We start from the raw sequence: 10,038 nt of genomic DNA on the forward strand, positions 1-10,038 counted from the left end.
GGGCGGGGCGCCCGTTCCCGCCGGGGTCAGCGGGCTCGTGGCTGGGGAGCCGCGGGAGGCGGCGGCTTCGCGCCCGGCTGCGGGGAAGGGCGCCCCGCTCTCCGCGCGCGGGCCACAGCGGGCAGCCCTGAGAGCGGGCACCGGGCACCCCGGTATGGAGCCCGGAGCTCAGGGCACGCAGAGGCAGGTCTGCAGCAGCGCTGGCAGCGCCTGCTGAGATGTCCGTCAGTGCCCCCCCCCGCGCGGCTCACCGCTACACACAGGATTAACACCTGCTATGCACTATGTGCCAATGAAGCTGTATAAAATGTTCAGGACACCCTTGATTCCTTGGCAGGGGGGTCCCCTCAGCTCAAGAAAGATGATGTGATCCTTTCAGAAAGTAGCAAACACATAGCGGGGATGGAGACTGCGCCTAGAGCTGGAGCACCACCAGACCAAAAGCCTTGGCACCATCCCCTTGGACCTACTGCCTGACTTGCATTTTGGCAAGTTACTTGCCAATGGAGGCGTAGCTGGAACCCCCTCACTTACCATCCTCAATTTTCTCATGGGTGTAATAATAATAATAATTAAAAAAAATCTGACTTCCAAGCTTTCAAAACCCCCAAAGTTTGATGACATTTTCTATGAAAACAAGTACATAATAATTCAGGTTTTTCAAAGCTAGTTGAAACAGTCACTTCTGCTGCCAGTTCTCTCTCAGCAGTCTGCTCTTGCCTGTGACTGGGATCCAGGGAGGGCAGCAGAACAGGTTGGCAGCGTCTCGGCAGCAACTTACAGGTGCAGAGAATGTGCTTTTTTAAAGGCTACCCAATCTGATGTTTCCAGAAAGGTCTAGTAGAAAGGTTAAGAAATCACTAGTCAGCTGAAAAACATGGGCACACAAAGCACAGTAAATCATTATATACATGATCTAAGAAAAAGAATGTACAATGATATAAGCATATGCACAACAGAAACATCTGAGTTCACTCTCTAGGAAAAAAAAAGTCATGCAGTCCCTAAGGAGACCTCTCTCCAAGGCAAGCTATGTTTAGACTTCAGACCTATTGGCTACAGAGGCTCCGAAAAGAACCTGATGTTAAATCAGAAGAATATCTCTAGGAAAAGAGTTAGCCTAATTAATGGTAAAATGCAATAAAATTATTTTATTTCCATATTCTACCAAGTATTTTGCAAAACTTAAACACAAACTTAATTGCAAAAAAATTTTAAGAAATTTTTCTATGGAACTAAATCTAGTATTTTCACAACAAATCCTTATCAATTAATAGTGTTGCTGATGTTTTGTTTAGAGTTCTCAAAAAAGTCTCAAAGACAAGGCCAGCTTGATCTGCTTGAGTTTGCAGTGAGAATAAAGCACAACGGCACAGGAAAAAAAATTGAGAACTTTTAGCCTGGTAGCCTTCAGGAAAATGAATTTAAATATTTCCATTTCAAGCTGTATATCACATGCTTCCCTTTTCTCATAGCATTAGCAGGCTACAACAGCCTGTAACAAACTCATTGACCGACATTCACTAGATCATTCCCGAGAGGAGAAGTTACTAAATTTATGGTTTAGCTTGTCAGGGTAAGTATTTGGAATGATAAAACTTAGAAGAATGCCTTTTAAATTTAAGTACAAGTTTACAGTAATTGTCCAAGTAATTTTTCATCCTGACATGCATGCAACAAGCTCCTACCAGGTTCCATTTATCTAGCTACAAATGCTGGATAAGCAGAGAGAATATGGTTGTGATTTAATATGGACACAGTATTGCTCTCCATCTTGTATTTTTTTGTTTACAACATACATTTGAAAAATAGTAGTTAATTTGCAGAATTGTTGGACATTACTTCAAATTGTGCTTGTAAATGTTGAGTTCTTTCAGAAGGTAAAATCCTTTATTGGTGTCTTTCGCTCAGACAGAAGTGGAACCACGTACTTAATTTTTTGCATTTCTCCAGTTAATTGAACATCATCTTGGTGAGAAAGACCATCTTACAGCTGAGGGAAGTCTTTTAACCTTTCTTGCTACACCTCAGTTTAGGAAAAAAATTTTCTTCTGAAGCCTTAAGGCTTAAAAACTGGAAGTTATTAATTTAATACTTAGCATAAAATGTTAGCTATGTACAACTCAAGTAACCCTTCAATTAGTTTATTATCTTACAAGGTCTGAGCACAAGGTAATTGCTTGCCTGTGTTCATAAAGCTTCCTGTTATGTTAATTGACAAGTCAGCAATTGTAGAACTCACCAGTCTTTAACCTAGGGCTATTTTACTTCCCAGTATCTTCACAAGCAGTGCTATCAATCATCTTTTTCCCCTCTGCAGTAAACTTTTCCTCCATTCAGCTTGCAGAAGTCTGGTAATTACCAGTTCTGAAACAGGTCAAGCTGTTTCACAATACAGTTCTCGCCCTTCCCTGATCAGAAAAACATAACACTGAAAAACTTTTTGGGTGCTGTGAAATATTGGTAATTCAGAAAGAACAGATCTCTTCCCATATCCCTCAACTAACCCCTTGAGCCCCAGCAGCTGCTGTTCCTCCCAGCCTCACTCCCCCTCCCTAGGACCCACAGCCCCCCCACATGCAGGAGTTCCAACTAAGACCTAGCGCTTGGGGACTAAGAGAGTGCTGCCAATAGGGAACACCTCATTTCCAGCATGTTTTTGTTTGTTTGTTTGGCATTTGTTTTTTTGTTTTGTTTTTACAGCTTTCACAGAGAGGCTACATAGTTAGCAGCACCTCAAATCTGGGCAGGAAGCCAAGGGAATAAAGCTAGATATCTGTTCATATCACTACCTATTTATTTTGACATCATGTATGCTCAGCATCACAGCCATCACTGGTCTCTTCCTCTCATGCTAGAGCAGCAGGCAAGTCCCACAGCAGTCCCATACTCTCTTAAACAAGCTTTGGCCACCGATAGTCCAGTTTTGATGTGGTTTAAGAAAAATAAATTGGGATGGAGACTCTTTGTTCTACAGCATAGAAGGTTCAGGCAATGGTAAGGTAGTAAAGAATGACACAATGGACTTGTAACTCTCAAGCACACAGTGATTTGTGTTTCAGATCCAGTTATCTTTATTGATTTGTCTATTGATCTCTGTGAAAGCAAGGGACAAATCAGTCACTGAGCTTGCACATATGTTGCCCCTGGAACAAGCACCGAAGGCTGCGAGTAAACAGTCCTGGAATGTCTGTAGTATCAAACACCATGCATAGCACTTCACAGCCAAATTTGATGCAAGTCTACCATCTTTAAAAAAGGTGTTATGCCACTTAAATAACTGAAAGTATTCCTAGAAGTCCCACCTCTGCACATATTAGGATCTCCTTAAATTAAAAGTGGCCCTAAGAGGTCTAGCTTTAAGTTAATCCTCCCTGAACCTGGGACAGCCTTTGAAATTTCTGGGTTCATGATGAAACTGGCTAGAGTAAGCAAGGTAGCTGAAATTTCAGAGAGCTTCTAAAGAGATCGTTCTTCCAAAGCCAAGATCCTTTCAGTTAGTTTTAAGCTGTCCTTGTGCATCTGACTCAAGTACTGTTTAGTTTTTTGGATGGCTAAGTGACTCATTTTCCTTCTCTTCTCCACATGCCCTGCAGGAAAAGCAGATGGCACAGCCAGCACACCAGATATCTAATAGACAATGATACAATAAAGACTGGCAGTAAATTTTAAAATTAAGCTATGATAACTGCTCCCCACAGTATATTTAAAAATTAAGCTATGATAACTGAAACCCACTTCTGTTTATGATCAATGGCTTTTTTTCTTGAAAGGAAAATTCAGACCTACATTTGTATTTATTACTAACCCTTCAAGGTAGCTTGCTACAGAAATGACACAGAAGGGGTATCTGGTTTTTATTTGCCTATATATGAGGAATACTTAGTTTAGGCTTTTCCAATTAGACAAGATCTTCTATACTCCATGAAAATACTCAGTGTTTCTTAAAGGACTATTTTCTCATACTATGAGGAAAAGAGTTACAAACTTGAAAAAAGTATAGTTTAAACAAGCTAATATAGTGTTCAAGTAAATGCAGTTTCTTTAAAAAAGTCCGGTCTTAAAACGCTTGAAGCCAAAAAAAAAAAAAAAACCACTAAACCCCACCACCTTTAAAAAGGAGACAAAAAAAAAACTGGAGTCTAAACCCATTTTTTTAACATGCTAAGAACAAGTTCCAAATTCAGGCTAGATTATCTGATCTTCAGGGCTTTCTGCAAAGTTAATATTTTTGTTGAAGCTTTTGGAAGGATGGTAGATTTGGGAAAAAAGGGAAGGGGGCTTCATGGGCAGCATGCCTGGCAGAAAACTTTATAGAAGTTTTAGAGCAGTTTGCTGTGGCCATGTGTTGGTAATTGTGAAAAACCAGTTCCTATGGTAAAAAAAACCCTAAGCATATGTGCTCATTTGGTCATCCAAACTTAACACTGTTTTATTCCAAAATGAAGAAGTAGATACACCAAACTGTTAGCACAATTTCCTCAAGATTCTGTTTCTTCAAGTAGGATTTCATAACACAGTAGTTACAAACATTATGGCAACAAAGGGCTCATAAATCAAACTGAGTAAGGCATGAAAAGAAGCTTTATCTAACTTGAAGTTAGTAAATGCATACTACATCAATGATTCAGTTATTCAAAAGCCTCTGTTTCATGCTATTTCACATTCCAAACATTAGGACCTCCATAAGGTAACTGTTCTGCCCACTCAATTCCAGAGCATGGGAAAGCTTTCTTCAAAGAACATCCCTTGCATTGGTTTACTCTTATCAAAAGCACAAAGCACAGTAGAAATTCTTCACAAAGTACCAGTGAGCAACTTTAACCATATATTTGACATGTAAAATTAACAGTGTTCTGATGAAGTTTTAAAATCAAGTTTATTTTCAAGAATAAGTTAGATTAGATTAGTCTGCTTCTTAAGGCCATTCAGAGATATGATTTGAATGGACAAAAAACACCTGCTCTGTGGTTGTGGAGCCTGTCATGTCATGTCTCCCCGCACGCTAATGGCCATTTAACAACTCTCTCCAGCCTGTTTAAACTGGAAAACCCTCAGACTGAAAATAGAACAAACCAAACTGGTTAATCTCTAATTTACCTGAATCTGAACAGGGGGAACTGTAATCTCCTGTGTCTAATCCACTGTTGTTCATTGCTTGTTCAGATTCCTGTAAATTTTTATAAAGAAAAAGAAAATTACTCGATGTCCAAAAACATGACCCAAATTACTAGTTTTCCTGTATTGCGAGAGATACTAGAGAAAGTAATGACTTGCTGTAGTTTTCACAGGATTCTGCTATTTCCTTCCCAGTTTGGTTAAAACTGCTGCTGTAGCAGCCACACACCACAGTTCAGTGGACAGCTGCTGACTGAAATGCTATCTATGCTGCAACTGCAATTGCAGCTGTCATCACCTTTGTTTAGTTAGTAAAATGTAATCAAGCTATTTTTGAATTTGCATCCATGTTTTTTCCCTGCTAGGCTGCATATTCTTCCCCACACAAATTGGCCATTATGTTGAGAGCATACGTTTAAAAAAAAAAAAAAAAGCCGCAACTGGTAGTCTTCTGTATTTTGCAGATGTAAAAACAAAATACAGACAGAGCATCTGGGCTTCAAAGTTCTAGCAGAGTCTGTCTGCGGTTTGCACATTTGGTGCCTTATCCCAAAACTTTAATGTAGTCTCAGCAATGTATCACCTCCTCGTCTCCCCTCCTCTAGATAAGAGCTACAATCCTATCCCAAAGTCACCTTCTTTAGGGACATTAGAAGTAACAATTTAAGGTTTCTTTCATTTCCCTACTCATCATTACAGTCCTCCACTCAGTGCTGAGGAACAAGTCACAGGCTATGGTGCTCTGTATCAGTGACAAACATTATGAACCAGAGACTGTACTCTAAAGCTGTATACTAAGATCTTTTACCAAGCCAGTCACACACAAAGGACCACTACAACATTCAACCTGCAGATTTACTAGTTGTATTACTAAAGAAGCCCCATAAACAGAACCATCTTTTTTCCCCCTGAAAAAGCAAAGCTTTCCCCCCATGTTACTGTTCAGAAACTGCTGTCCTCTAGTTCTCTTCAGCTAGGTGCTGCTCCTTCAAAAACACACAGAGCGCACACTGCAAGCAACCTCAGGACATAAAAGGCTGTAGCTTGGTAACGTTTTCCCCTCCCTACCTCCCCCAGCAATGCCATGTTATTCAATCCTTTCCACTCCTTCCCTGCTGTGCTACCTCCTGCACTACACTGGAATAACTATTAGATCAAGGCAAATGGGATTTAAAAAAAAACACACAAAAAAATCATTCCTTAAAGACCTGTGGAGAGTAAGTTTTTGACCTGTATCGGTTCTATAATCCAGTTCAGGTAATTCAGATGCAAAAGCAGTTGCATCATCCCAACTGAAAGAATGGTCTAGGAGTGGAAGTGAAGAGCTAGGAAGCTTGAGTTAGGGCATATTATACTTTGAGATTCTCTCCTCCCAGTGAAGGATTTATGAAGAGGGGCAGACTGCAATAAAAGCAAGAAAATTTTGTTTTCAAATACTTTAAATCATAGAATGAAGCACAGGTTAAACCATATGCCAAGTGCTTGGTATTTTCCTGATCAACACAGCTAAGTGCGAAAACAAAATCTGTGTCAATGAGAAAAAGAAAGTATTACAAACAGCATAGCCTTGGGTTCTAAGAAATCTCTTTATGTAAATAAATAGCAGGCAGAAGAATACAGTATTTTTTCTTAGTAGATGTTCTTGATTTTTGCAGCTTCTATTCCAATGTTCAAGTAGTTATTTTGTATTGGATGGATGTATTCTGGAAAGAGAAGGTAAACCTGGGCATAAGCTGTGTGTGGTAACACAGTGCATGATTTCAGCTGTGGAAAACCCATACTTTTAGACCAATTTTCTTCAAGTTTTTTCCAACAGTAAAAACAAATGTAGGAATTAAATCCAAACACACAGCAACTCTTCTTCTAGTTTTACAAAACACCTTAAGTTGAGGAAAACATCAGGGATCCTTTCTATAGAGTATACCCTTGCCCAGTCTTAAAATACCACTGGTGTGCTGCCTCACACTCACTTTCTTACATGCCTCCCCTACCATTTCCAGGGAAGTTGCATCTGTTCTGAGGCCAGAAGACAGGTTCATTTTTAAGAGATTTATCCAATCCCATAAATTGTCTCTTTAGCAAGCCTTTACACGTCAAGATTTTCTGCCCTTTTAGCTTGCTAGTTTCCCTAACTTTTCACAATCTTGGTTTGTTAAGATGTTCTTTCCTAGCTAGTGAACTTGAACAATTTTATTGCAGTTTGTTTTATTCTGACCCTGACTAAAGCAGATCTCAGGCTTAGAAACTTCATTATACAGACTAGTTTCTTTTCACAACTATTCAGCAGAGTATTCCAAATCCAAAAATCTTAAAAAAACATTTGAAAATTTTATGATTACTGTTGTAAAAGCCGTATTTTTAAGAGGACAATTAAAATGGTATTATAAAGCTAGGACTAAATCCTGTTTTCTGTACTCATTTCTATTAAAGCCTGCAGGAGATATCATGGAAGTAATATGAAAGCAGTTTGTGTAATAGTGTTAACACTATACTAAAAGCAAACCCAAACCACAAATGTACTCAAACATGCAGCCAGGGTAACCATCAACAACACACAAAACCCCCAATGTTTCTCTAAGCCTATAGACCTAAAATGACAAGCCTATTGATATTTCATTTAAAATTTACAAAAACTTGATGTTAGATCTGTGGAGTTTCTCTGGAGAAAGGAAAAAAACCCCAACTATCTATAACCTGACAGCAGCAGTTTGTAACTATGGCTAAATCAAGATGATGTAACTTGGGGGGGGGGGGGGGGGAATCACTCATATTGTGTACGCAGTTGCCAGGTGACCATGAAGCACAGAGCTCTCCTTTCAAAAGTTCAAAGGCAGGGAAGGCCACAAATCTGACATACGGGCTCTAACCACAGTTTGCACAGGATGACTTTCTGTGAAGTCTTTTTTTTATCCTTGTTGTGAAGGGGGGGTGTTTCTATGTCACATCCGTAGGACAGAGCTACCGAAAGCGGCATCAGGTGTGTGACCGGTACCCCCTGCTCCTGACCCCTGGTAATGTGGTTAGCATAACTAACACCATTCTATAAAGCAAGCAGCCATTCTCTGTGACCGAGCAGGTCACGTATTCATTCCCTTTCCCTCATTATCAGGCCCTGAAGGTCCTGTGAACCAGGCAGACAAGCCAAACAGATTTCTTCTTCTTCCCCTCCCTACCATCCTCAAGGTTCCTGGGCAGCAGGGCAGTTACTCCCTTCCTTGCTGGCCTTGAAGGTCCCAGGCACCCGGCCAGCCAGGTGCTGTTGATGACCCCATCACAGAACAGGGAAGCATAACAGGGCACAGAGCACTGGCTGTAAAATCAAGCAGTTCCAAGTCCTAAGTGGGGAGCTTGGACCAGAGCTGCTCCTGGACAGCGAGACCCCTGACCCTCCGGTGACCAGGGACACCCCACTGCTGTCTGCTTCCTCCGAGGATTGAAGGAGTGACTCGCATTCTTTCACATGATTTTCAAGTCTAGATTACAATTGTTATATTGATACAGCAAACCATGCATTAAGATTTGACCTGACCTGCGGATGGTCCAGGTGATTAGAAACTATAAGTTAAGTTGTATTGCAATTGTTGCATTATGCTACTTATAAATCATACTACATTGATTCTGCTTGTAGAAGTCCTGTGCTATTCTAACCATAAATTCTGTGCTATACTAATCGTAACATCCTGTTAAGAAAATGAAGCTTTAACTGTAACTACAGCTTAGTGCTGCTATCATTCTGCCCAGGATCCCTAAAACAACCTGTCTGTCTTCTTAGTGTCGGGTGACACAGGTGTGGATACATTAGGACTGAACGCACAAACTTAGTTTGCATGTACGCCGTGTTTATCTCTACTAAACAGTACGGATGCCCAAGTCTTAATGGAGACCTTTCTGACTGGGCCAGCCACCTACTTTCTCTCAGGCTCAGGGGGACTGCAGACCAGTCACCTCCAGTATCATGCATGTGCTGCAAGTTGAGCACCTTCCCCTAAGTAACAGACTTTCTGTATCTGCACAGAAAGTGAACAAGGTGTTCACCATACAACCAGCCAGAGAAGTTCCCATCAATGCTGTTTCTACTAGCAGCCCACAGTCAGCTCAGTCGGCAACAGGAAATACATTTTCGCTGTCAGTGTAGAATAAAACAAAGGACCAAGAGACTTTCATCTCTTCTCTGAAAGATGCAGCAGCACTCCAGAGAAGCTTCTGTCACCTCAGTAATGCACCAGTCCACATCCTGCCTCAGGCTGCCAAATCAGCTCTGCTAACAGGTGAGCCTTCCAGATTTAGTGAGTGTTAGTTGCAGGACTCCAGCTTCTGACTCATCCTCACTGACAGGACAGCTGGAGAGGTTAAAGACATCTGACAAAGGCATTTTGAGTCACCCTACTGCATAAAGTATAGAATCAGTGGGATTTTAATCAGAGCCGAACCCTTTAAATACCCATTTTAGATCACTCACATAAGCTAGACACTGCTATATTTATTCACTAGCACGATGGTTTGAAGAAAAGGCTGCATCATGGAGGAAATTAATATAAAGGGGGGTAGACAGACATGCTTTTACAAAAAAGTTAGGTTAACCCACCAAATTTTGGATACTGACATGCCAGAAGTAGCATGTTATGCACAGGTATTTAAAACTTACTTTCCCAAGTGTTCTGCCAAAGAAGATCCAAACCTGGATACAATACTTATTTGAGTGTCGAAGGGTTATGACTTAATATCTGCCTTACTGATCCAGAGGAAGCAGCATCAGTTCTGCCTATTTCCTCTTTCTTGATAGAACCTAGGTTTGTGCCAGTGATACGATGGTTTCTGCTCATCCCTGAGCAGCTGTTGATGAGAACACTATTTCCCTTTACTAATACAAAGCTGTCTATACCGACTCAAATACAGCACAGAATTCTCACCTTAAAACCT

Source organism: Pelecanus crispus, chromosome 3 (assembly GCF_030463565.1).
Source record: "Pelecanus crispus isolate bPelCri1 chromosome 3, bPelCri1.pri, whole genome shotgun sequence".
NCBI classification, from domain to species: Eukaryota; Metazoa; Chordata; class Aves; order Pelecaniformes; family Pelecanidae; genus Pelecanus; species Pelecanus crispus.